General features: G+C 46.3%; 1 protein-coding gene across 4 annotated transcripts in view; it reads right to left on the minus strand.

Annotated features, from left to right (window-relative positions):
- LOC135103643 (colorectal mutant cancer protein-like) overlaps positions 1-25,000 on the minus strand; it is a 68,507-nt gene that overhangs the window by 24,434 nt on the left and 19,073 nt on the right. For 2 of the 4 annotated variants that reach the window (XM_064010194.1, XM_064010193.1), the window contains exon 1: positions 24,170-25,000. This exon is cut by the window's right edge and continues 604 nt beyond it. The exons of the other annotated variants lie outside the window; for them this stretch is intronic. The gene's annotated coding sequence lies outside the window, so the exon portion shown is untranslated. The remainder of the gene's footprint in view (positions 1-24,169) is intronic. 4 annotated transcript variants of the gene reach the window in all.

Consider the following 25,000-nt stretch of genomic DNA (forward strand, 5'->3'; position numbering starts at 1 on the left):
TCTTTCTTTTTTTCTTTTTATCCTTTCTCTATCTGCTTTCTCTCCTATTCGTTCTTTGCTTTACCTTTATTCTTCTTTCTTTTATTTTTTCCCCTATTCATTTCTACTTTTCTTGTTATTTCTTCCTTATTCAATCTCTTCTTTCTCACTGTTCTTTCTTTGTCTCCTTTCTTTTCTATTTTTCCTTCTCAATGCTTTCCTTCCTTTATTTGTTTTCTGTCCCACATTTTCCATCCTCCTCTTCGTCTTTCCCTCTTCCTTCCTTCCAACGTAAATTCTCAATGTGTTAATATTTATAGGGCAAGAATATGATAGCGATGTCTATGCAGGATGATTCACTGGCCTTCTCAGATATATATAATCTCTCTCTCTCTCTCTCTCTCTCTCTCTCTCTCTCTCTCTCTCTCTCTCTCTCTCTCTCTCTCTCTCTCGTTTCGTAATATATTCATTCTCCGAACTCGTTTATTTTATTTATTTTTTTTTCATTCTGTCTCTAAGGAACAAATAAGGAAGGACATAAAATCAGAAGAGAAATTCACTTTGCCATCCTATTAATTTGATTCTAAAAGCTGGTGGTGGTGGTGGTGGTGCTGATGGTGGTGGTGGTAATGGTGGTGGTAATGGCGGTGGTTAAGGTAATAGTTTATTATTAGTCATAACATTTAGGAGGAAAGGAGGTCTTGTTTAGTCGTAGTGCGCTCTCTCTCTCTCTCTCTCTCTCTCTCTCTCTCTCTCTCTCTCTCTCTCTCTCTCTCTCTCTCTCTCTCTCTCTCTCTTTAATGCCTTACTAGCTGCCAGATCTTTCCTCCGTCAGACATGCTTCTCTCTCCTGCATAACCACTTCTTATCTCCATTCCTCACTTTCCTCCTCCTCCTCTCTTCCTCCACTCTCCTCTCCCTCCCTACCTCCGAACTTCTCCCTTACCCTCTCCTACCTTCCTCCATCTCCCTCCCTCCTCCATTCCCCCACTCTCCTCCTCCTCTCTTCCTCCCTATCTCCAGTTTTCTCCCTTACCCTCTCCTGCTTTCCTCCATCTCCCTCCCTCCTTCCCTCACTTTCCTCCTCTCCCTCCCTCCCTCTCTCTTAAGTGTCTTGACCCTCTACTTGCTCACTCTCTCTCCCTTCTTCTCTCCCTCCTTCATCCTCCCAAGTGCCTCACCCCTTTACAAACACCCCTCCTCCCCTCTCTCTGCCCCCGCCCTCCACTCTCATTCCCTTCCTTTCTTTCCTTCTTTATTCCTTTCTTTCTCTTTCCCCTCTATTACTAACCTTTCACCCCACTCTTTCTGTCACTCTCCACTTATCCCAAACACTTTATTTTTGTGCTTGTTCCCTTCCATCTATCTTTTATTTTTAAGAGAACCTTCTTTTTACAATAGTTTGGTTTCCCTTTGTTTTTATATTTCCTCTTTTCATGTAGTATTTGTCGGTTTAATGTTGCGGATTAATATGCTTTTCTTTTTTCTTTCTTTTTTTTGGGGATATTATTGTTTTCATTCTTCATTTCTTCACATCATGGAATCCGTCTACGTTGTTACTCCCCCTTCTCTCTCTCTCTCTCTCTCTCTCTCTCTCTCTCTCTCTCTCTCTCTCTCTCTCTCTCTCTCTCTCTCTCAGCAGACCTCCAGCAGACTTCTGTATTGTTTAAAGAGTTGTTCCCTTCTCCCTTTTTGTTTTGTTTTTCTTTTTAGCTTTTTATTCAGGCTTGGAGTTGTGGGTTGCCAGCTCTGACTTTAATCTCCCGTTTTCACCTCGTGTTTCAGGACAGGTTTATTTTTCACTTCCACTACGTATACTCACTGTATTTCTTGTTTGCGTCCCAGCCTTAGCAAATTGAGGAGGCGAAGGAGGAGGAGGTGGAGGAAGATAAGGAGGAGGAGGAGGAGGAGGAGGAGGAGGAGGAGGAGGAGGAGGAAGGGGAGGAGGAGATTCATTCCATGGTTATATTTGGTGTGACGGGAAAATGTTCCAATCAGTTCTAGGCGGACCAGAGGGTAATGGCCCGTGGGGCGGGTGAGGAGAGAGGGGCGGAGAGGCAGTGAGAGAGAGAGAGAGAGAGAGAGAGAGAGAGAGAGAGAGAGAGAGAGAGAGAGAGAGAGAGAGAGAGAGAGAGAGAGAGAGAGAGAGAGAGAGAGAGAGAGAGAGAGAGAGAGAGAGAGAGAGAGAGAGAGAGAGAGAGAGAGAGAGAGAGAGAGAGAGAGAGGGTGGGAGGCAGGAAAGGCGAGGTGAAGTGAGGTAAGAGTGGGGAAGGAAAGAAAGGGAGACGGAGAAACAGATGACGTGAAGGAGCAGGGGTGGCTGGTAGGAGGAGGAGGAGGAGGAGAACTGGGAGGTAGAGGTGACTAGAGCAGGTCAGTGAAAGGTAAGGAAAAAAATGTTACGAAAATGTTAAATAAATACATGGAGTTAATCTGACAAAATAAATAATTACTTAAATGGAGGAGAAATGCTTCATTAAATAAATGAAAAGTAGAAGATAATAAAAAAAGTCAAATGGGCTAAAGTTGATGGAAAGAATTTATTGAAAACAAAATATGCAGAGAAAGAAACAAACAAATAAAAAAAAAAGCTGGAAAAGAAAATGTCAGACAGTCTATTTTTTACGAAAGAAAATAAAATAATGAAAACAAGGCAAGACAGAGGAAGACGAGGAGGAGGAAGAGAGGGCACAGAAAAAGAAAAAAGAAAGGAGAAAAATGAGAAGATGGATAAAAAAAACTGTTAACAAAGGAGGACCTGGAGAGAAATGAGAGAAAAAAAAATCAGGGTCGTAATTTTTTCCAGGAATGAGAAACTTATTCAGAGGGAGCAACAGAAAAGGAAGCAAAATAAATAATCATGCAAACAAAACGGACAAAAGTCTGGAGGAAAAAATACTACGATGTAAACGTTACGAGTAAGAGAAGAAAAGTCACGAACAACAAATTTTTGAAAAGTTCAAATTTTTACCTCTAGTCTCCCCTCTATTTTCTGAATGTCTCCCTTCCGCCCTCCTCTCTCTCTCTCTCTCTCTCTCTCTCTCTCTCTCTCTCTCTCTCTCTCTCTCGTTATCCAAGTCTTTCCTATATAATATATTTCATGCTTTACGGTAGTGTGTGTGTGTGTGTGTGTGTGTGTGTGTGTGTGTGTGTGTGTGTGTGTGTAAAAGAATGGGCGAATTTGAAAAAAATAATGACTATTATTAGATTTTACCGCTCCCACACACACACACACACACACACACACACACACACACACACACACACACACACACACACACACACACACGCGCGCGCACACACACACAAATCGTACGAGTAAAGAGCCACAAAATTACAGATGTAATGCCTAAGTCTGTCTTTGAAGTTACAACCGCAATTTCCTGTGCATTCCTGTACTGAGAGAGAGAGAGAGAGAGAGAGAGAGAGAGAGAGAGAGAGAGAGAGAGAGAGAGAGAGAGAGAGAGAGAGAGAATTTACCACTGAAAAAATATGAAAAATAAATGAAAAGGCAGTGCATCTCTCCAAAAATCAACATTTCAAAAAGTATACTAATATTCGAGAGGAAAATTAATCTTCTTAGGGTCTGATGAAGATTCCAGGCGTTTTTTTTTTGCATACTTTTTTGTTTGTTTGGTGAGTTGCAGTATCGTGGAGGGAGGCGCGGTTAATTCAGTCAAGAAGGAATCTTTTCGTCTCCCTGTCTCTCTGTCTCTGTCTGTCTGCCTGTCTGTCTGTCTGTCTGTCGCCATCTCTCTCTCTGTTTGTTTATCTATCCACCAGTCAATACACAACTTTATCTGCTCATCACTTTAATCTGCTGTAGGTGTCAAATTCATATACACAATATTACTACCATCACTTCATCCATTGGCGCTTGTGCTGAAGTTATTGTTGCTACGTCCACTATTGCTGTTTTAACTACTACTACTACTACTACTACTACTACTACTATTACTACTACTACTATTACTACTACTACTAAAACTACCACTACTACTACTGCTGCTGCTACTACTACTACTACTACTACTACTACTACTACTACTACTACTACTACTACTAATAATAATAATAATAATAATAAAACAGCAGCAGCAACAACAACAACAACAACAACAACAACAACAACAACAACAACAACAACACTAACAACAACAACAACAACAACAACAACAACAACAACAACAGAAGCACGAACGCGAACAATATATATACTACATAGTAATCAAAATAATATGGGTACAAAAAAAAAAAACATTGAAAAAAAAGGGACATTTCAATTTAATCTTTCGTCAACTATTGCCTGTCCATGCCTGCGTATTTTCAAAAACATTCTGTGCCTGACGAGAGTAATAACAAAAGAACAGCGACAGAAATGATAAAGCTTTTAGTCATATTAATTTCACAGTCGCCACAATAATGTCAATCATTCGAGTACGGAGAGAGAGAGAGAGAGAGAGAGAGAGAGAGAGAGAGAGAGAGAGAGAGAGAGAGAGAGAGAGAGAGAGAGAGAGAGAGAGAGAGAGAGAGAGAGAATGTAATTCCCCAGTTCCCGCAAAAAAAAAAAAAAATGATACTCTACTCCCGCCAGACAATAATTAGGAAAGGTGCTCGGGGCCGCAAAAATTGTCTACTTTTAATGAGGAAGCTAATCAGGTGTAAGAACGACACTTCCCATCACCCGGGAGGTAAAAATGTGAGCATGACCTACGCCGAAAATTAACTCGCACCTGGGAAGGAAATTAACCACTATGTAAATTAAGGAAAACTGAATATTATATGAAGGAAAACCAACCCATAAGTGAGGGAAAAATGAGGCACTAAAACAGGGATGCCTAAACTAGTGTATGTATGTAAGTCTGCCTCGCTCCCTAAGTTTGCTCGAGATGATTTTCAAGGGGCAGATATTCCTTGTTGTGTGCGACGTTTGGATATGAAGTGGTGCCAATATCAGTACCTGGTAAACCCTTAAGTGGTGTGGGGGAGCAGTGGGTGCCACGAGGCCTCACCATTATGCACGAGCTGCCTCATCAGTCGACTATCACTAACTTTTTACTGCTAATGATGCACTTTTTTTTTTATTTGATTTCAACAACACTAGACGGCTTTACTGGTATAAAATAACTACTGGCACCGAAAGGCTTGAAATACTCCATCGTTCATACCTTTAGACAAATTTATGGATGAGGATGTAAGGTGGAAATAGGTAGGTATGCATGCCTTACATAAGGATTGCCACGTGCAGGCCTGACAGCTTCTTGCAGCTTCCCTTATTTTCTTATGTTCTTATGTTATCACTAATGTCATTCGAAATTCTTCTCTGAATGGACAAAACAGTATGTGATTGAACTTGAGGAAAATTGTTATTGGTTCAGAGGCATAAACGAACCGCTGTACCAGAACCATCATTAATGATTTAGAAATTCACCACCAGGCGGAAATACAGTTGCCAAATTAGTTCGCAAGCTTGTCAACAAAGGACGGTGTTACCACCTGTGACTTTAGAAGGCGGGAATAGCTCTCTGTTGTTAAATTCTTCATCTCTGTGTATCCTGGCCTTGCTAAGCGGATCAGAAAAGTAATACTCACGCAACATCATCACGACATCACGACATCACGACACACTCAGCGTGGGAAGGTAAGAAGCTGACGGCAGTGCAAAGCTTCCTTCACAATCATTCACATCCTCAAGAGCTCACACTCACGAAATCTTTACAGACCACCCGACTAAAATATGAAAGATTATCCAGTAGAAAAAAAATAACCACAACATTTACTTTGATTAAAAAAAAAATGGAAGAGAAGATTAGGGTCCGCCTTGCGAGGAAGTAATAACATTATAAAACTAAAATTGCTGTAATAGAGAGAGAGAGAGAGAGAGAGAGAGAGAGAGAGAGAGAGAGAGAGAGAGAGAGAGAGAGAGAGAGAGAGAAAGTACTACACTATGCAAATAAAAATAATCCACAAACACGGACGACGAGGAGGAAAACGAGAAAGGGAGGAAAAGGAGGAGGAGGAGGAGGAGGAGGAGGAGGAGGAGGAGGAGGAGGAGGAGGAGGAGAAGAAGAAGAAGAAGAGGAGGAGTAAACTTTGTTCTTATCTAGGAAAGAGACAAAAGAGGAGAAAAAAACAAGAAGCTAAAAGTAGAGAGCAAAACAAACTCAAGTACGAGCTTAGGGAAACGCGCCATAGAGGGGAATGCGAGGCACGGCTTGAGAGGAGGACGAGGCGGTGGTGGTGGTGGTGGTGGTGGTGGTGGTGGTAGTGGATAATAGAGGGCAGCACGCGAGAGCAAACAACTGCAGCCTGTCAACTAAGGGTGGTTAGTGGCGAGGAGCGAGAGGAGGAGGTGGAAGAGGAGGAGGAGGAGGAGGTATCGGTAATGATCATAGAGAGGAGAGAGGAGGAAGAGGCGGTATGCAAAAGACACTGTTATTTGTTCCGATGATGAGTTGCATCTTTAATGTGATCAAAACGTCTCTCTCTCTCTCTCTCTCTCTCTCTCTCTCTCTCTCTCTCTCTCTCTCTCTCTCTCTCTCTCCTCCCTCTCTCTCTGTAAGTGAAACAATTGTCCACCTTTTATTCCACACTGTGTACATGTAACTTTTCTGCCTCCCCCGCCTCCCTCCCCCTGTGTGTGTGTGTGTGTGTGTGTGTGTGTGTGTGTGTGTGTGTGTATGTGTGTGTGTGAAAGATTGGAAGCTGATGACTGTGGGTGTGTGAGAGCGCGGGCGGGCATGTCACGTGAAATGCATACTGACATTCTCTTCACTCCCCCACACTTTAATTTTTTTCATTCCCAAACCATTCTTTGTTAACCCACAAAAATTTCCTCTTATTCTTCACGTTATCCCCCCGTTCTCTCTCTCTCTCTCTCTCTCTCTCTCTCTCTCTCTCTCTCTCTCTCTCTCTCTCTCTCTCTCTCTCTCGCCTGACTTCCATTTCCCCTCTTATATCTCTCTCTCACTCTCTCATCCTTCTCCTCGCATCGCCTCCCCTCTCCCTCCTGACCCTCACGCTCGCCAGACGGTCCCAGTGGTGGCGGCGTGACAAACAGACGGTCTCTCCCCAGGTGCGGTCGGCCAGGCAATAACTTCTGAGGGTCTTTCAGGTGCCAGAAATTTTGTTCTCTTTACTTACTGCTGCAGGTCTGATATTTTCACTGTCTTTCTTTTCACCTTCATCTATTCCTTCCTCGTATTCGCGTTTTGTTCGTGGACGTAGCTTTCCTTTGTACTTCCCCCAGAGCCCTTAATCATTCAACAAATCATCACAAAATACCAACAGTTATACGCTAATCATACGCGTACACATGCATACAGCCACACGACAAACTTGCAAGCGAACGATATACACGCACGCCAAAACACACACACAAACACACACACACACCTCCCACACATACACACAAGTAACAAAGAACACAGCAACACACACAAACCACACACGTATATACACAAACACACACAAAGCGTCGCGTAAAATCTCGGTCGTTCAACACAACATGATGCTGGTGTTTGCCTTGTGGGGAAGGGAGGGAAGGGGTGAGGGAAAGGAGAGGGAAGTGGAGAAAGGGAGGGGCGTGGTGTACGTGTGTGTGTGTGTGTGTGTGTACAGGAGTGTTGTGACGCTGTGTTAGGGTGGTAGTGGGGTGGTGAGTGGTAAACAGTTCGCCTTAATGTGTGTGTGTGTGTGTGTGTGTGTGTGTGTGTGTGTGAGTGTACAGCGTTGCTCTTTGAAGTTCTTGTTTTCTCTGTCCTTCCACCTCTTTGTACTGTCATCTAGTTGCCAGCTCACCTCTCTGTCTCACTAATTCGTTCTCCAATAATGCATCTACGCCCCATATCCGATTTATCTATTCACTTCACTCTATCTGCGCACTATCTGCCTTATATCTGCATTTTATCTTGAGTTCATCGCCCCACATTTGTCCCCCTTGCACTTCCCATCCACCGTAATCCAGTTGTCTCATCCACCGTCCTCAAGCCGCGCCCGCACCACCCAAGGCGCCCCGAGGACCCCATTAAGGCCACACATCCACGGCTGTTTCACGCCCACTGACTCTTAAAAGTGAAACATTATGAGATCCCAGTACACCCCAGTGACTTTTCCTCACAGTCCCTGAAATTTAAATGAACTCCTCCCTGAATGACAGCAAAATAGCCGAGAGAGAGAGAAAGAGAGAGAGAGAGAGAGAGAGAGAGAGAGAGAGAGAGAGAGAGAGAGAGAGAGAGAGAGAGAGAGAGAGAGAGAGAGGAATACGCATCTACATTAATAAATTAGACAGTAAAAAAGAGTGCCACGAAACATCTTCCCCACTACACAATACAGCACAACCAGTGAAGAGTCACGATCTACTCCATCACAAAACAAACTGGACTTTCCTTTCTACAGTAAAAAAAAGGACAGGAATCGTATTACTCGGAACCTCTCAGTTGGCTACACTAACTTCTCAGCGGCCAACGATGTAATGAAGTTAGGAGGGCACGAAGGGGGCTAGGGAGGAGAGGGAGAAGCTGGCGGGGTGAGATACTGACTGTCCGCCTGACCAGATAGAGAGAGAGAGAGAGAGAGAGAGAGAGAGAGAGAGAGAGAGAGAGAGAGAGAGAGAGAGAGCCCTGATAGCGTCTCTCAAGTGACTTTCTGTTGGTTGTGTATGTGGTTAGCCAGCTTAGGAGTGATTTGTGGTGCGTTTGGCTGAGCTGCTGCGCCTCTGCTCCTCTGCTGTGCGCTGCGTGGCTTTGTGTCTGGCTGGGACGTGTGGTATGAAGTGGATGGCTGGTGCGTGGCGAGCTGAATGGCCGCGGTTGTGTGTGTTTCCTCCAGTGGTCCGCTGGGTAATTGGTTAAGTAGTACGTAGGGTGAATGTGTACTTATGCGAGTCACTGTCTGGCTGGCTAACTAGCTGTGTGGATGTCTGTGTGGCTGATTACTACTGGCTGTGTGGCTGCGTTGTAGGCTGACGTGATATGTGTGTGTTTGTGTGTGTGTGTGTGTGTGTGTGTGTGTGTGTGTGTGTTTGGTTGGCTGAGGAATGACTGTATGGTCGGCTGTGACTGGCTGTATGGTTGTGAGTGGCAAGCCCTGTGGTTGGCTGTGTGGTTGGCAGTGTGGTTGGGGGTCTGGATGGCTGTGCCCCTTTAGTCTCAAGTCATAATTCTTAGTCTCTAACACCCCTGTTTGTTCTCTTGCCCCGAGAGCTGAAGTACTTCAGACCATTTGTATGCCGCTCCTTTGACCATCTATTATGCTTTAAGAACCACACAATCTCTCTCTCTCTCTCTCTCTCTCTCTCTCTCTCTCTCTCTCTCTCTCTCTCTCTCTCTCTCTCTCTCTCTCTCTCTCCGTCCTTTTAGTAAATTGATATAGCACCTCACAGTCCATGATAAGGGAGGGAGAGGAGCAAGCAGATAGGGAGTGAGAAGGATAGAGGAAAAACAAACTTCACCAACGAAAGCTTCTGGCATGACGAACATGTATAAAGAAGGGAAGAAGTAGGCGAGGAGGAGGAGGAGGAGGAGGAGGAGGGGCATGAAGAGATATAAAGATGGACGTTCGAGGGTTGGTCCCCCGTCCCTCCTCCGCCTGGCTGACGCCGCCACAACAAATCCGACACGCAGGCGTTCACGTGGCTACTAATGAGAGACACACGCCCGGCTGCCTCCCAATAGGTCTCTCTTCCCTGCAGTAATGGGAGGGGAAGGAATGGCCGAGGAGCTTAACTCTCCCATGAATACCAAGAAAAAAGAAATGTGTATGCAGGAAGGGGAGAAGAGAGAGGGAGAAGAATATACGTAGGGGAGGATGCAAGAAAGGGGGAAAAATCAGACATTCGCTACCTCATAATTATACAACGAACTTTTAAGGTATGTGACGTACGAGGCGTTTCTAAACGAATAAGCGGCCTCATAACCTGGTAAGTAGGCGCCAGGAGGAGAAGATAACAAGCGTGTTAAATAGAATGATTGAGTGTATCACCCTGACTCGACAATGAAGAATTAGTAGAGGAGGGATGCTTGGCAGAGAGAGAGAGAGAGAGAGAGAGAGAGAGAGAGAGAGAGAGAGAGAGAGAGAGAGAGAGAGAGAGAGAGAGAGAGAGAGTAATAAGGAGATGAGCTGAACTCTAGTTATGAATGCTGATTACAGTGGAGGTGCTTCTGTTACGAGTCTGCTTATAAGGCAAGTATCAGTTCACTTACCCTACATAACTTAAGGTGTGTGTGTGTGTGTGTGTGTGTGTGTGTGTGTGTGTGTGTTTGAGCAAGACCGAACTTAAAAGGAAAGACAGAATAGAGGATAAAGAATCTGAAGGAGAAAAAGAGTGACCACTTCTCACCATAAGGAGGAGACAATCAGAGGAATGAGGGCTCGAGAGAGAGAGAGAGAGAGAGAGAGAGAGAGAGAGAGAGAGAGAGAGAGAGAGAGAGAGAGAGAGAGAGAGAATATTAGGAGGAGGAGGAGGAGAAGGAGGAGGAGGAGGAGGAGGAGGAGGAGGAGGAGAGACCACCACCACCGCCACCACCACAACAACAGAAACAGCGACACACAGACACACACACACACACACACACACACACACACACACACACAGAGACAAACACACACACACACACACACACACACACACACACACACACACACACACACACACACACACACACACACACACACACACACACAAACTTCTTGAACAAGTCACACCTTCACAAGAGGCTCACACTCGGGCACTTGTTGCAGATTCCAAACCGGGGCCTTGCCAGTCGCTGCTTTCTCTAATGGACCCACATCACGCGCCCTCTAGTTTCCCTAAATAGACCAAAACCCATTACCGTTCCGTGCCCTCACCCTAACCCATTACCTTCACAATAAAACACCCTTCCTATGCACTCTTTCTTTAATCCAATTTCGTTCAACTTTTTACTTTAATCTTTTCCCATTCATCCTCCGGTAATTCGTTCACATACTTTTTTTTTTCCAGTCATCCATCCATGCACTCATTCATCCAGGCCTTCCATGTCGCCCAATCACTGAACCTGTTTCACTAATCCATCCATCCGCCAGGTCCTTCATCCTCAGCATCACCACCAGGCCTCCTCCCCGCACCCCCCCCCCGCCCACCACGAACGAGAACACCGGCTATTTCTCACCCTTCACCCGATCCCTGTCAAATTTATCCCCGTCGGGTTCAACACAGTCCCCCTTGTACACTATACAATATCTGTCGCGTCCACTTTTCTTTCTTCTTTCTTCTCCCTTCCGTTCCGTTTAGGTTCCTTCACCCCCATCTTTCCTCCCCCTTAATCTCACAGAACCATCCAATCATCCTTTGTCTCTCATATACCATTTACTGCTTGTCTCCCCACCACCACAAAACAAAGCCACTGACCCTACCACACCACCACCACCACCACCACCACCATTGTCTCTAACAACCACAACAACAACATTCACCATTATAAAACTTTCCCGGCGATAAACAAAACTTCAGAAAGACGTGATGTGCGTTTTGTAACTTCATATTTTTATTTATCTCTCCCTGCAGCACTCCCACCACCACCACCACCACCACCACTGCCTCTTCCCTTCCGCTCCTCCCTCAGGAACCAGCCGCCTGCGAGCACTTTCCTTCCTCCTTCATCAGTGTTGTATAAGATGTCGCTGCCCGTACCCCCCCCCCCCTCACCACAGCGGGATGTTGCCAAGTCGCTCTTCTTTTTGTTTTAATGCCTCGTGTGTTGCACTTAGAGTTACATTTAAGTGCCTCTCTCTCTCTCTCTCTCTCTCTCTCTCTCTCTCTCTCTCTCTCTCTCTCTCTCTCTCTCTCTCTCTCTCTCTCATATCGTTTTTTTTTTCTTTCCCTCCCCCTCTGCGTATAAAGCACACTTCTTTTCACTCTCTCCTTATATACCTCACTCCTTCTCCCCTCTTCCTCTTCATCTCCCAGTGCACTTCTCGCATTTCTTTTTATCTTTGTATATTCTCTTTTTCTCATTTCCACGTACGCACTCCTTATTTTCAGTTCCCCCTCTCTCTCTCTCTCTCTCTCTCTCTCTCTCTCTCTCTCTCTCTCTCTCTCTCTCTCTCTCTCTCTCTCTCTCTCCATTAATCACTACATAAATTTTGTTTAACTGAATTCCCAAATCCTTCAGTTTATTCTTGATTATTTTTTTTTTAATCCCTTCAAAGTAATCGAATTTATTTTATCATTCTCCTGCATTTGTTCTGTATTAGTTCTTTGTTTATTTATTTGTTTGTTTATCTGCCTGTCTGTCGCTCTGTCTGCATGCATGTCTATCTGTCGTTTGTCTTAACTGTTTTCTCTGTCCGTTTATTTGCTCTCTCTCTCTCTCTCTCTCTCTCTCTCTCTCTCTCTCTCTCTCTCTCTCTCTCTCTCTCTCTCTCTCTCTCTCTCTCTCCAGGCATCAAAGGCTGGTGAGGTGCCCTCTTAAGACACACTTGAGCCTCAGCTTCGTGATCGCGAGACACATCTCCTTTTATTTTTGTCGAAGTTTTTGTTTTGATCAGCGAATGTAGGGAATGAGGGGTGCCGCGCGGGACGTCCTGGTGAATGGGTGAGTAGGGCGGGGATGGATGAGGGAAAAGAGAGATACAGAAATGGAAAGTAATTATTCAAAAAGCTCCTCCGTGTATGCCGTGTGGGGGAGATTTCATAAAGTAATTCTTCAAAACTGGGTATTTTGGTGAAAAGTCAAAAGTAACGATGGGTATTAAAAGAAAATAATGCGAAAGAAAAGGAATTAGCGTAAAAGTGTATACTGAAGGAACTTTATTTACTTTTATTATTAACAGTTGTGAACAAAGAAAAAGAAAAAGAAAGTAGGAAACATTAAGAAATTTTATAGTGTGTGCGTACATTAAGGATGAGTTAGATGGGATCACAGCGGCATGGAACGTCATTCCAAGGGGCTGTTTTATTTGACATGCACAGCAGAGGTGTGTGTGGGGCAGCACTGCGTGGCCTCCATCAGGAAGGTGAGGGTCTGTCACAATGAGATTCTGAAGAGACTGTTTGGTAGCGGGGCAGCGATCCAGCTCCTTTGAGGCTTTTGTCCCACATAACATCAAATGTCTGGATGTCGTCAAGAGTCGTTCAGTATTTAGCATAAAGATGAGGGCGAGACACTGAGGCACCGCTGTTGCCAGCACCACGTGGAGCAACCGTGCCAGGGGTGAGTGATACATCGTGAATGCCTCTAATGACACGAGTGATACAGCCTGTCAGAGAATACTATAGCAGTACAAATAATACATAATTTCTGGCATCATTACTAAAATAGATGCTTCACTGAGAATTAGTAAAGGAAGACTAGTCAGAGAAAAGTACAAAAATGTATCTGGCGAGAGAGAAAAAATAACCATTAGAGGGCGCTACAGACTCCATGAACAGGAGAGTAGATGGAGAAATTAATTACTACTAATGTACTTCTTCAATTATGGAGAAGAAAACAAGAGAGGGAGAGGCACTGGGCGGAGGGGTGAGGGGTGCCATACAAGGTCGGTGGTGGGGAGCATGCTGAGTGGATGGCACGGGACAGGAAAGGTGAGAGGTGAGGGTGGGGATGGGTGAATGGGTGAGAGTGAGGGTGGAGGGGTGTGTTTATAGGGGAGGGGGAAAGAAGGGAGTCAGGATGGGCTGGAACGGTTGTGTGTAATCAATACGTCCATAGTCCCTCTACCACGACCCCTACTCTCTCTCTCTCTCTCTCTCTCTCTCTCTCTCTCTCTCTCTCTCTCTCTCTCTCTCTCTCTCTCTCTCTCTCTCTCTCTGGCCTTTCATTCCGTTCCACAGCTCCATGTCTCCCATCTTGCTCTCATTTTACTCTATCTCATTTTGCTTCTCCGACTTTTCCTCCTCTTACTCTTCTTGTTCCTTCACTTCGACGTCCTCCTCCTCCTCCACCGAAAATACACCTCCCTCCTCCTCCCATCAGTACGTCTACAAAACGCCACCTTTGGCCTGACGACTGTTTACAAACTACGCCTCTTTCTACCTCCTCTCCTTTCTACTTCCTCTCCGCCACCACCTAGTACTTCTCCTCCAGTTCTTTTTCCTTCTCTTTGTTAGCCTCGGTGGTCCTTACACTCCTCCTCTTCCACTTCTTGTTCTCCCGACATGGCGGTTGCGACCTTCAGACTCTCTCTCTCTCTCTCTCTCTCTCTCTCTCTCTCTCTCTCTCTCTCTCTCTCTCTCTCTCTCTAGGCGCTGAGCGTCTCCTAACCTCCTCGCCTCGACCTAAGCAACACCTCTTGCATTTCCTTTCCTTGATTAGTGGCATGGAATAGATGCAAGGTTTTGTGAGTGTCTAATGTTCTTACGTACAGGATGCTCTCTCTCTCTCTCTCTCTCTCTCTCTCTCTCTCTCTCTCTCTCTCTCTCTCTCTCTCTCTCTCTCTCTCTCTCTCTCTCTCTCTCTCTCTCTCTCTCTCTCTCTCTCTCTCTCTCTCGGTATAAGCGGGTTCTTTTTTTTATTTTCATATCATACGTAGTTTTTTTTTTTGGTTTGGTTTGTTTGGTCAGGTCTTTTATTCTATTTTTTTTTCCCATTCGTCTCGGCGTTCTTATTGTTGTCGTTGTTTGTATTTTTCTCTTCTTCAGATCCCGACGCACAATGCCTGCCGCCTACGTGTGGAGCCCGCACCAGATAAAGAAAAAAATCTCTCTCTCTCTCTCTCTCTCTCTCTCTCTCTCTCTCTCTCTCTCTCTCTCTCTCTCTCTCTCTCTCTCTCTCTCTCTCAGCCGCCCACGCTCTTCATTCTTTTCCTCGTCTGCCTCGCCACCGTCACCTCTTCAACCACCCTCACGCCCGTTCTTTTTTTTTGCCTTCTGCCAGAGACCAACGCCTAACTTTCCTTCTCTGTCTTTCCTTGTGCCTCTATCACTTCATTAATCTACTCATTTCCTTGTTTCCTCACCCGCTTCCTTCATATACATTTACACTGACATAAGCTCTCTCTCTCTCTCTCTCTCTCTCTCTCTCTCTCTCTCTCTCTCTCTCTCTCTCTCTCTCTCTCTCTCTCTCTCTCTCCACACAAAGAAAAAAGGCGGATCGGAAAGCAATATCCAGGCTTCAGATGCATGGATATAGGATGAAAATTCGATACAAATATTCATAATTTCAATATCTGCCAGACGAGAAATGCACGTGGTCTTAATAATACCATTTCACGCCCTCAACTTTAATCTCGGAAACGTTATCGCAAGTCACACACACACACACACACACACACACACACACACACACACACACACACACACACACACTTAAACAGAAGGGGATTATTCACACGAAGTTTTCTTCTGTAATTATGACGCTACGCTTCTTTTTATAATTTCATATATATTGGAATCTCGTTAAACTATATCTCAAGTAGTCTGTAAATGTTTGTGCGAGTATATGTTTGTGTGAGTAAAAAGCCGTCCGTTTCCATGCAGGTGTTACTGTACAAGTGAGGTTGATAACCGAGAAAATGGCTGATATGCAAAAAGTGTATTGCTTCTCCATTACCGTGTCTGTACGTGACGACCCTGCTGTGCTTGGAGCTTCAGAATATGCTTGTCACTGCGTAACAGACGGCTGCCTTTCATGTGCCATCTTACTTAAGCCATAAAGGGTGACTGACCAAACGCAATGCCTACTTAGCCCAACTTAACGTCTGAATTCATGTGTACTTGAATACTGATGTGCATACTGTGCGACCCTATGGATCCCTTCCACATACCAAACCAAGATTCACTACAAAACAGCAACCTTCTCTCACTTTATATTACAAGGTTTCAACTTGCTGTGGAATTTGACAGTGACACTTGCTTTGAAATATAAAATTATCGAAATACAACCAAAACACCATAAATTTGAAGACATAAAGCTTTCATCCGTAAGTCTCCAGTTCTTGCCGTCTCTTTCTAACTTCTCTCTTCTTAGTTTATGTTGTTTTTTTTTTCTGACCTATAACCTTTTCAATTAGTTGCTTACGTGACGGCTTCTTTCCAAGTCCTCCCCTCTTCACTTCTCTTATACCTTCCCAACAGTTCAAGTAACGACACGGCGAGAAGGATGCGTCCTTACTCAGCTCTGATTATTATACTCTCCACCGTCCTCCTCATTATCTTCACTACGCCGTCTGTCTCTATGGCGAGCAGGAAGATAATGAGAGAGAGAGAGAGAGAGAGAGAGAGAGAGAGAGAGAGAGAGAGAGAGAGAGAGAGAGAGAGAGAGAGAGAGAGAGAGAGAGAGAGAGAGAGAATGTCAAGATTAGTCGATTACCAGTAAGGGAGGAGTAATATATCGAGTTGCAAAGTTAACAGTGCATGTAACTGGAAAAGATATATTTTTATTATTATTTTATACATTTTTAAGCACTGTCTTCGATATATCTTAGAGCAATATAAATACTTTTCTCTTTCTCTTCCGTCTCATCAAGAACAAGAAGCAAGAAATACAGATAAACAAACGAGTGTAGTAGCACAGGACAACTACACATAGCAGTACGCGTGACGTAACCCAAGCTCTTCATGTGTCGGGCGGGGCTTTAGTCGCCAAGCCGCAGCCCTACACTAACCGCAGCGGTGATCCCAACGCTTGCCGAGAATAGCAATGGAAGCGACGCAACTTAATGCCACTCTGTCTCCACTCGGTCACACCAACGCTTACCACCATCACGCCTCAATGCTGGTAAGACGTTCCCACTAACCGCACCGCGCCACTTTACACCACCTCCGCCAGCATCACGACGCGCCATAACCCCACTCCGCAAGCCACCACATAAACACTCCACGCCATCACCACCACAACCACCACCACTCCCGGTGCTACCGACCAAACGGCCATGTCACCACCATTATAGCCCGTGGAGAAAGACGGACGGACGCCAACTTTCCTAATATTCACTGTGAAGAGCGTCATTCATTTTGGTTGTCGTGAGATGGGCCGAGTGCCTCCTCCACCTCCTCGTCTACTCCTTAAGGTGGCGGGAAGGAGTCCTCAAAGGCGGCCTTCCTCTTCTCTCTTATACTTCAAGGTCCTCCCCAAATTACTTCCAAAGGACATCTCATTAGCTCAAGACCACGTAGAGTACATCTGATGGCCGTGGCGGGACTCCTGCATGCCATACAAAAACAAAAACCCATCAAGGGACACTGAGACCCTGACGAAGGAGACACAAGACGGGAACACGAGAACGATTAAAGACAAGTAGATTAAGGGAGGCAAGGAATAAGTTGGAAAATAATAAGAGTGAGAGTAGACCAAGAGAAGCGGAAACAGGGAAGGGGAAAATATTGATGTTGTCCAGGCAATGCACCACGCTGTAGCGAAATGCGGTGAACTGTGGGTTGGGGGCAGGAATCTTGTATCTGGGCGAGGAAGAAGCCATGGAGGTGCAGGAAAGGAATGCGAGGCCGTGAGTCAAAGGGGAGTCTTTCCAGCTTATTTGCGAGTCTAATAAACGTACCGAGAAACAAAAAAAAAAACAAAAAAACTCATGAGCGTGATAAACGTGGCGGAGCTCCGGAAAAGACGTGACTGGGGAGAATGAGAAGCGGCAACGTGGACAGTAGCATGGGGGCACGGCGGCTGTGGATTGGGTGTGGCTGGATTGAAACATAAGCCGCTTTACCAATGAAGAAAAAGTATGAATGAACACGTCTGTGGTGCGGCCCTGCGGGAGGAGGGTGAAGGGCAAGAATAACTCCCCAGATTGTATGTATACAGTATAGTGAATATATGCGTTTAAATTCGTGGGACAAGGAAGGAAGTGTGAGGGAATGCGAGGGGAGGACGTGAGGGGAGAGGGGAGCAGTGAAGGGGAACGAAAGTAAAGCCGATTACGTGAAAACTTTGCACATCGATGCAATCCCCTCAGCATAGACACAAGAATATCACGGGAGGGTGGAGCAGAATGGATATGCTGATATAACTACACTTTTACTGGGATTGTACATGACTGTTGCATTGGTGTGTGTGTGTGTGTGTGTGTGTTTGTGTTGGAGGGGAATATATCTCTAGTACTTGGTGTGCTCACAGTACGCACACTTGAGATGAAGTAACATGGTAAACAAACACGAGGGATCAAGGAGAGAGAGAGAGGAGAGAGAGAGAGAGAGAGAGAGAGAGAGGAGAGAGAGAGAGGAGAGAGAGAGAATGAGAGATTCCAATTAGATATACGGACACGGTATATTGATCGCCACAAGACAATGTCAACAATACCGTTTCGTCAGGCCCGCTTTGTTTAAACACTCCGACGCCACCGCCGCTGCCTCCAACACCAACAGCGTCACCACCACCACCACCACCGCTAATACCACCACCACCCCACCACCAACGACAACAAACAACAAAGCCGTTTTACATCTCACCGACGTCAATATACTTCCCACGCGTCTCTCTCTCTCTCTCTCTCTCTCTCTCTCTCTCTCTCTCTCTCTCTCTCTCTCTCTCTCTCTCTCTCCTCTCTCTTCTCTCTCTCAGATCTCTCCCCTCGTCACAACCAAGCATAGAACAGACGCACGTGAGGCAACCGTCATAGTGTTGTAATAAGTGTCTCTATCAACCCGATACTTCCCCTCTCTCGTACCTCGCGACACCAGGCACTGCGGAGGAGGAGGAGGAGAAGGAGGAGAGGACATGAAGGGGAGTTAAGAGGAAAGGAAGGAAGAGAAAAGGGAACGGGGCATAGCGAGGAGCTGCAGCATGTGAGAATAGAGATGCGTAACGCCTGAAAACACGACCTCACACAAACACAGCGGTGACTTTTATGAAGCTTATAAATAAATTTGCAATAGTGCACGACAGGGGGAGGCGCCGACCTGATAAGGAAAAAAAGGAAGGTGAAGGGAGAGGAAGCAGAGAAAGGAAAAGAGGACTAGGGATAGGGAAGGGTAGGCGGAAGGTCTCTCTCTCTCTCTCCCTCTCCTCTCTCTCTCTCTCTCTCTCTCTCTCTCTCTCTCTCTCCTCTCTCTCTCTCTCTCTCTCTCTCGTTTCGTGCATAATTTTTTCTTTCTGGCAAAGGGAAAGAAACAAAAGGAAGAGAACGCTGAAAGAGGTCGCAATGTCTTTTGCTTTTTCTCTTTCATTTACGTTTGGAAGGAAAAATATGCAAGGTGTATATAATTTTACGCTCTCTCCCTCTCTCTCTCTCTCTCTCTCTCTCTCTCTCTCTCTCTCTCTCTCTCTCTCTCTCTCTCTCTCATGTTATCTCCCTGACTGACAAGAAAAATATAAAACTATAAAACTATACCAATCTTCTCGGGTTCCCTCTCCTCTCTTCTCTCGTCGCTTCCTCCTTCCCTGGAAACACTCCCAGCTGGTAATGACGCCTGCCCCCTCCTGGCCCTCACTCTCTGCTCAGGGGATGGGAGGTGAGTGGCCCCCAAATGTCATGCGGCAGACAAAACATCTTATCAGCGGCCGCCCCATTGCCGCACTTCAGGAAAACTAAATGGAATATAACAGGAATCGTGCGCAGTCTTATCTTGTTCCAGTCTTTTCCTTTCCTTGAAGACTGAGTAAATTCATAAAATCTTAAGCAAGACCTACCGCTATAATCAAGCAAAATACATTGAAATTTGGTAACAATCAAACGTGAAAGTCAGCCAAGTCACAGGTTGCCATGAACTGTATTAAACTGCCGCCGAATGGGAGGCTGGTCCCTTTGAAGCAGGCTTAGAGCAGCGGCTTGAATTATGCAGCGAGATAAGATAGAACTCTGTAAAGCCGTGAGCAGAGAAACCACCCTGGCCGGCAGCGTGGGCAGAGGAAGGAATGGAGGAAGGCGGTGCGGGGCGACCGTGGCGTGAAGAAAGTGGAGAGCCGAGGTTTAGTGTTGCTGTGAGGCCAGAGGGAGCCTGAGCACTAGTAATCCCAGAACAAGATGCCTCCACAGCCTCTGTCACGCCTCACTGCGACGTCCATCCGACCTGCCACTCGCCCGCCGTCCCTTCACTGACAAGTTACTTCGACTTCAAAGCGATTTCGTGCACACAGCTCTATTCATCTTCTTTATTTACCCAATTAATTTACGTAAAAATTCCTTTGCAGGTTCGGCATATCCTGAATGGCCTTATCTGACTCCTCAGCTCGCCTCCTCCAGCCATGCATTCACCTACCTCGCATTTTTAATTGAATGCTTTCTTTATTCATTTAATCTTTATCTACAATAACTGGAGCACATTCAGGTTTTAAATTACTTCTTCAACGATCTTAATTTTCTTCCTGCACGATTCTTTTTTGACATCATTAATTCCACGCCCTCTCAACATTCTCTTTAACAACCTATGTTATCCTCTTCTGGCTTTTGTCTTTAATACTTGCTGCATATAAAACTCCTACATTAATTTACTGCACGTCTCATCTTCCTTGCAGCACTCACTGGCTTCATTTGTCTAGTGTCTTCTTTACCCTCACTCGCCGTCCTGTCCCCCGCCTCGCCTCTCCGCGCCCCGCCCCGCCTCCCTCCCATATGGTACTCACATTGTCCAACGAGGATGCAATTTTGCAGACATGTGGTACCCTTTTTCACGTTCCTCGACTCCCCTTCTTCACATCACGCTGTTATGAGCTGGTTTTTGCACTGGGATGACTCACACTCCCCAAATGGACACGCCCCACTGCCCGACCACACACACACACACACACACACACACACACACACACACACACACACACACACACTGCCTCCTGCTGTAGTATTCCCTTTCAGCTTAACCGCATTGCTTACATCATCGCGTTTATGTGGTCGTAAACAGTGGCCCTTTCACTACGCACTGTTCTACCATATCACGCATTTAGTAAGTCTGAACATTGTAATCTCTGACCGCAGCCTGATTATATAGCCATCCATAAACCGCCTTTAAATTCTTATAAGCAAATTGAAGTGATAAAGTCTAACTTGCCCTTTACTCTCTTCGCCTCGTGGCTGTTCCCCTTGTTCCTTCCCGACCTCCTTCACTGCATCCTTTCCTTTTCTTCCCTAGCCTTGTTTTTCCTCACTGCCCCCCTCACTCCGTCCATCTTTTCTTCCTCCTCTCCTTTCCTCGCAGCGTCATTCAGTTTCTCTCTCCCCTTCCCTCACAACCTCTTTAATTTCTCCCTTCCTCCTACTTCTCCTTCCTCACCCACTCTAATCCCCTCCCTCCCCTCCCTCGTCCTCCACCTGCCCACACACAGCTGCCACCTCAAACGAGACTCACCCAACCAACATTAGCTTCTGCATCCACATCGCGTTTCCTTCACCCTGCCGCACATATCACACTCACCCCCTGCCGCCCCGTCATCCCCTTTTTCACGTCCATTCCATAACACTCCCCTTCCCTTCACCCCATTAAGCAGCATTCCCCTTTACCGACCAAGCAGTCTTCCCCTTTGCCCTCTCCTTCCCCCCTTAATGCCGCCAGACCACGAGCTCCCAAACCACATTAATAGTCTCTCCTCCCACACCTTCCCTCTTCCTGACCCGCACCTCCCCTCGCTCCCCGCCGCCACCTGCTCCCGCCCACGAGGATATAAATGATAAGCCCTTGATTGGGATGGGTCATTGTGACGCCTGGCGGTGTGGAGCTTCCGTTATGGGAGTGTTTCTCTTCTTAGTCTTGTCTGTTTCTTTATTCATCACGGAGGGGCACGCGAGTCTCGGTGTGTCCTTGTGTTCGTGTGTTCGTAGCTCTCCAAGTCGTGGCATTTATCAGTCCGTATTGGTGTGTGTTTTGTCTTCCTCGTGAGTCGTCGTTCTCTCATTTATATCCGTCAGTGTCAACATCTGTCTTTCTTATGCCTCCCAATTTCTCCCAGATGTTCTTCGACAGTTTTTTCCCTTCTTTTATCGAGCATGGTAAATTTTATCCATTCTCTCTCTCTTCCTCGCTCCCGTTCATATGCCTCGCTCTTTATCCTCCATTCCTGCTCTCCTTCGCGCTGCTATAAATATCCTTAGCGTGCGATCAATAACTCCCACAAAAGCGCACCACATCAACACAGGAGGTGCATGGTGGGGTATAAGTACAAATTCACAAGCACGACAGTTAACCATTATTTAAAACAAGCAAAAAAAGAGAGAAAAAAAAAAAAGATTAAACGTCCAATTACTACTCGTATAATTTCATACAAATAAGGTAATTCTGACATGATAACTTACGTGATGCAATTACCTTTCGCCAATTGCCTTTCACGACATATGAAACGAAGAAAAAGTGTTGAAAGGCAAATAGAGGAGTTGCAGGAACAAAGGAGAACTGATGGAGGCGCTGAAGAAGGCACAAAGACAAGTGGTTGGTGATGTGGTGGTGATAATGAGGGGGTGCTCAAGACCTGAAGGGGTCGTGTGGTACTGCAGGGAATGTGTCGAGAAGGAGTTACTGAAGGAACATGAGTTAGTAACGTGGTGCTGAAGGACTGATGGGGGTGGTGGGGTCCTAAAGGGAATGTCAAGCTGAAGGAACATGAAGGGATATTAGGGCAAGGAGGAGGATGAGACTAAATGGGAGGAAAGAGGAAGGGATGGGATAGGAAGAGCGGGGAGGGAAGGGATGAGAAGGGAGGAGCTAAGGACTGAAACCAGCACACCTGGCAACCGCCTTAACTAAGGTTGAAGTATGCCTGACACTCTCTCTCTCTCTCTCTCTCTCTCTCTCTCTCTCTCTCTCTCTCTCTTCCCGCCGTACTGTATATTAAGGAACATCTGTGGTTTATGATAGAAGAATAATCAACGTGCCTCCAGCACCACCGCCACCACAGCCATAAAAAAGCTTCACTAAAAAGAAAGGAGACATCACACTCAGATACAACGTAAAAACTCCCGACTTTTTCTAACCTTAATATAAACCTGGAGTGCGTGTTCTTGACACATGATGAATTAGTCATTATCATCACTTATCATTCTCAACCCATCACCCACTTCCTAATTACCTGCTCAATGGAGTTTAACAGGTATATAAAAACACATCTCAAGTGGATCATACAACTTCAAACACAAAACTGGCTTAGCAAAAATACTCAACCTTTTCTAGGGATTCGATTTAGCTGCTGAAAAAAAAAAAAAAAAAAAAAACGTGAACAGGATCCTGTAAGTGTATGAATTATTTCGGGCAATAATTAGTTTTGAGTACAGCCATTAGAACTATTTTGGCGGGCAGCTGTTGTGCGTTAATCATCAGTAAATACGTGTGTGCCTCCCTCGTACCCAAGGCTCACCAGGACCCCGCGGCTCCTCCCTTAACAGGTTTTGTGCGTACAGGTCTGAGCGAACAGCGCCGCCGAGGACGTCCCCGCGACCTCCACGTGGGCAAATATTGCATTAGAACGATTGGCGAGTTAAAGGGAGAAAGATATAAATGTAACATGGCAACAACGACGATACTCATAGCAACAGAAGCAGTACTCTCTCTCTCTCTCTCTCTCTCTCTCTCTCTCTTCACACACACGTAACACACGCACGCATACACAAAACACACACGTTTGAGATATGTCGCTACTATTTTTCACCACGTTTCATATTATCGCCTGAGTCACTTGTTCTCCCCAGTCCAATATTTTACCTTGACCTTCCTCCCAGAAAAAAAAAAATATATATATATAAAATAAAATAAAGTAAAAAAAAAAAATCAGCACGTACACACCGCCTCCAGTCCCCAGGCACTGCGGCTCACCAGGGCACCGAGACGCCACCGCCAGTGTGAGCGTCCCTCCCTACGCACCACGACCCCGGAACACGGACGGGGCAAGCATTGAGCCGTCCTTGATGCCGAGTGTGGAGGCGGCCGCTATACCGAGGTCAGCACACTCACTCACTCTCCCAGCCAGGCACTCCAGTCTCCCAGCGTCTTCCTCGCACGCAGGTCGGCCGCCACACGCCGCTAAAGAAGTAACACGGCCTGCTTTGTTCATCCTGAGCCTGCTCCTGAAGCGGATTGTGCTTCCATCGAAGGCGTGGATGGGCGGCAGGCGGGGAGGTGGGCGGGTCCTTCCCCTCACCACCAGTGCGGCAGGAGCAGCGTAGGATCAACCCGGTTCTCTCTCCCCTCACAAACACTTCCCTCACAAGGATGCACACCACCCGGCTTTACTCGCGTCTTAGGGCCCTGCGTGGCGATCCTGGGTCCTCAGGGCAAGATCAGTCAATCACACAACCCTCCCAGATCCCTGCAAATCCCACGGGAACAGGGATTGATCAGTACCACGAGGATGGGAAGGGCGATACGTGTCCCCTCCGAGCGCCGCCGGATGACTGAGGTGGCCGAGGGAGGGGAAACTCCGCCAAACTGACGGACAACCCGGGACCGGGAGGAGCACGTTGCCCGGCTCCTCCCCTCTCTCCTCCGACCCCCACAGTCTCCTCCCCTCGCCAGCCTCCCCTCACACCGACGCATTCCAACCTCATACTTATTTTTCACACCTCGAAATTGAGACAAATAGGGCAATAAACCGGCTGGTCCCCTCCATATGTGTGCACAGATCCGAAAATAAATAGGGACACTGAGGCAGGATTTATGGTTTCCGACATGCAGAGTGAAAGGAAACATCCACCGCTTCACTTTTAATTAGAGAAGCTTCAAAATGACTCCCGAACTCCTGGGGTGAAAAAATTCAACGAGGAACGGTTCCTTTGACGTCAGTAAATATTTCATGCACTACAAACAAATCTCATAATCGATGCGGTACTACACGGAGATGCAAGTGTCGGCCGTGCATATTATATCAAGAATATAATTAAACTTCTGCCAGTACTTAATGACACGAATAATTTATGAGGAAGAGGGCGAGAGCGTCAGTCAGTGGATGGGGAACGTTCCTGCACCTGCCAAGTGAGTCAGTCGTGAGGCGGATCAGCTTACCTGTCGCCCTTGCCACGGACCTCACCACCTGCACATGAGGAATGAGACACTTGTGAAGCTGTGTGATGCAGACTCCAGCATGGGCGTGAAGGGGCGGTTCGTGCGGCTGGCAGCGGGAAGGCCCATCAAGCCCTCCCTCTCCGTCGGTCGCCCCGTCCCCTCTCATCCACGAGG

The sequence above is a fragment of the Scylla paramamosain genome, chromosome 9 (genome assembly GCF_035594125.1).
Source record: "Scylla paramamosain isolate STU-SP2022 chromosome 9, ASM3559412v1, whole genome shotgun sequence".
Classification (NCBI taxonomy): Eukaryota; Metazoa; Arthropoda; class Malacostraca; order Decapoda; family Portunidae; genus Scylla; species Scylla paramamosain.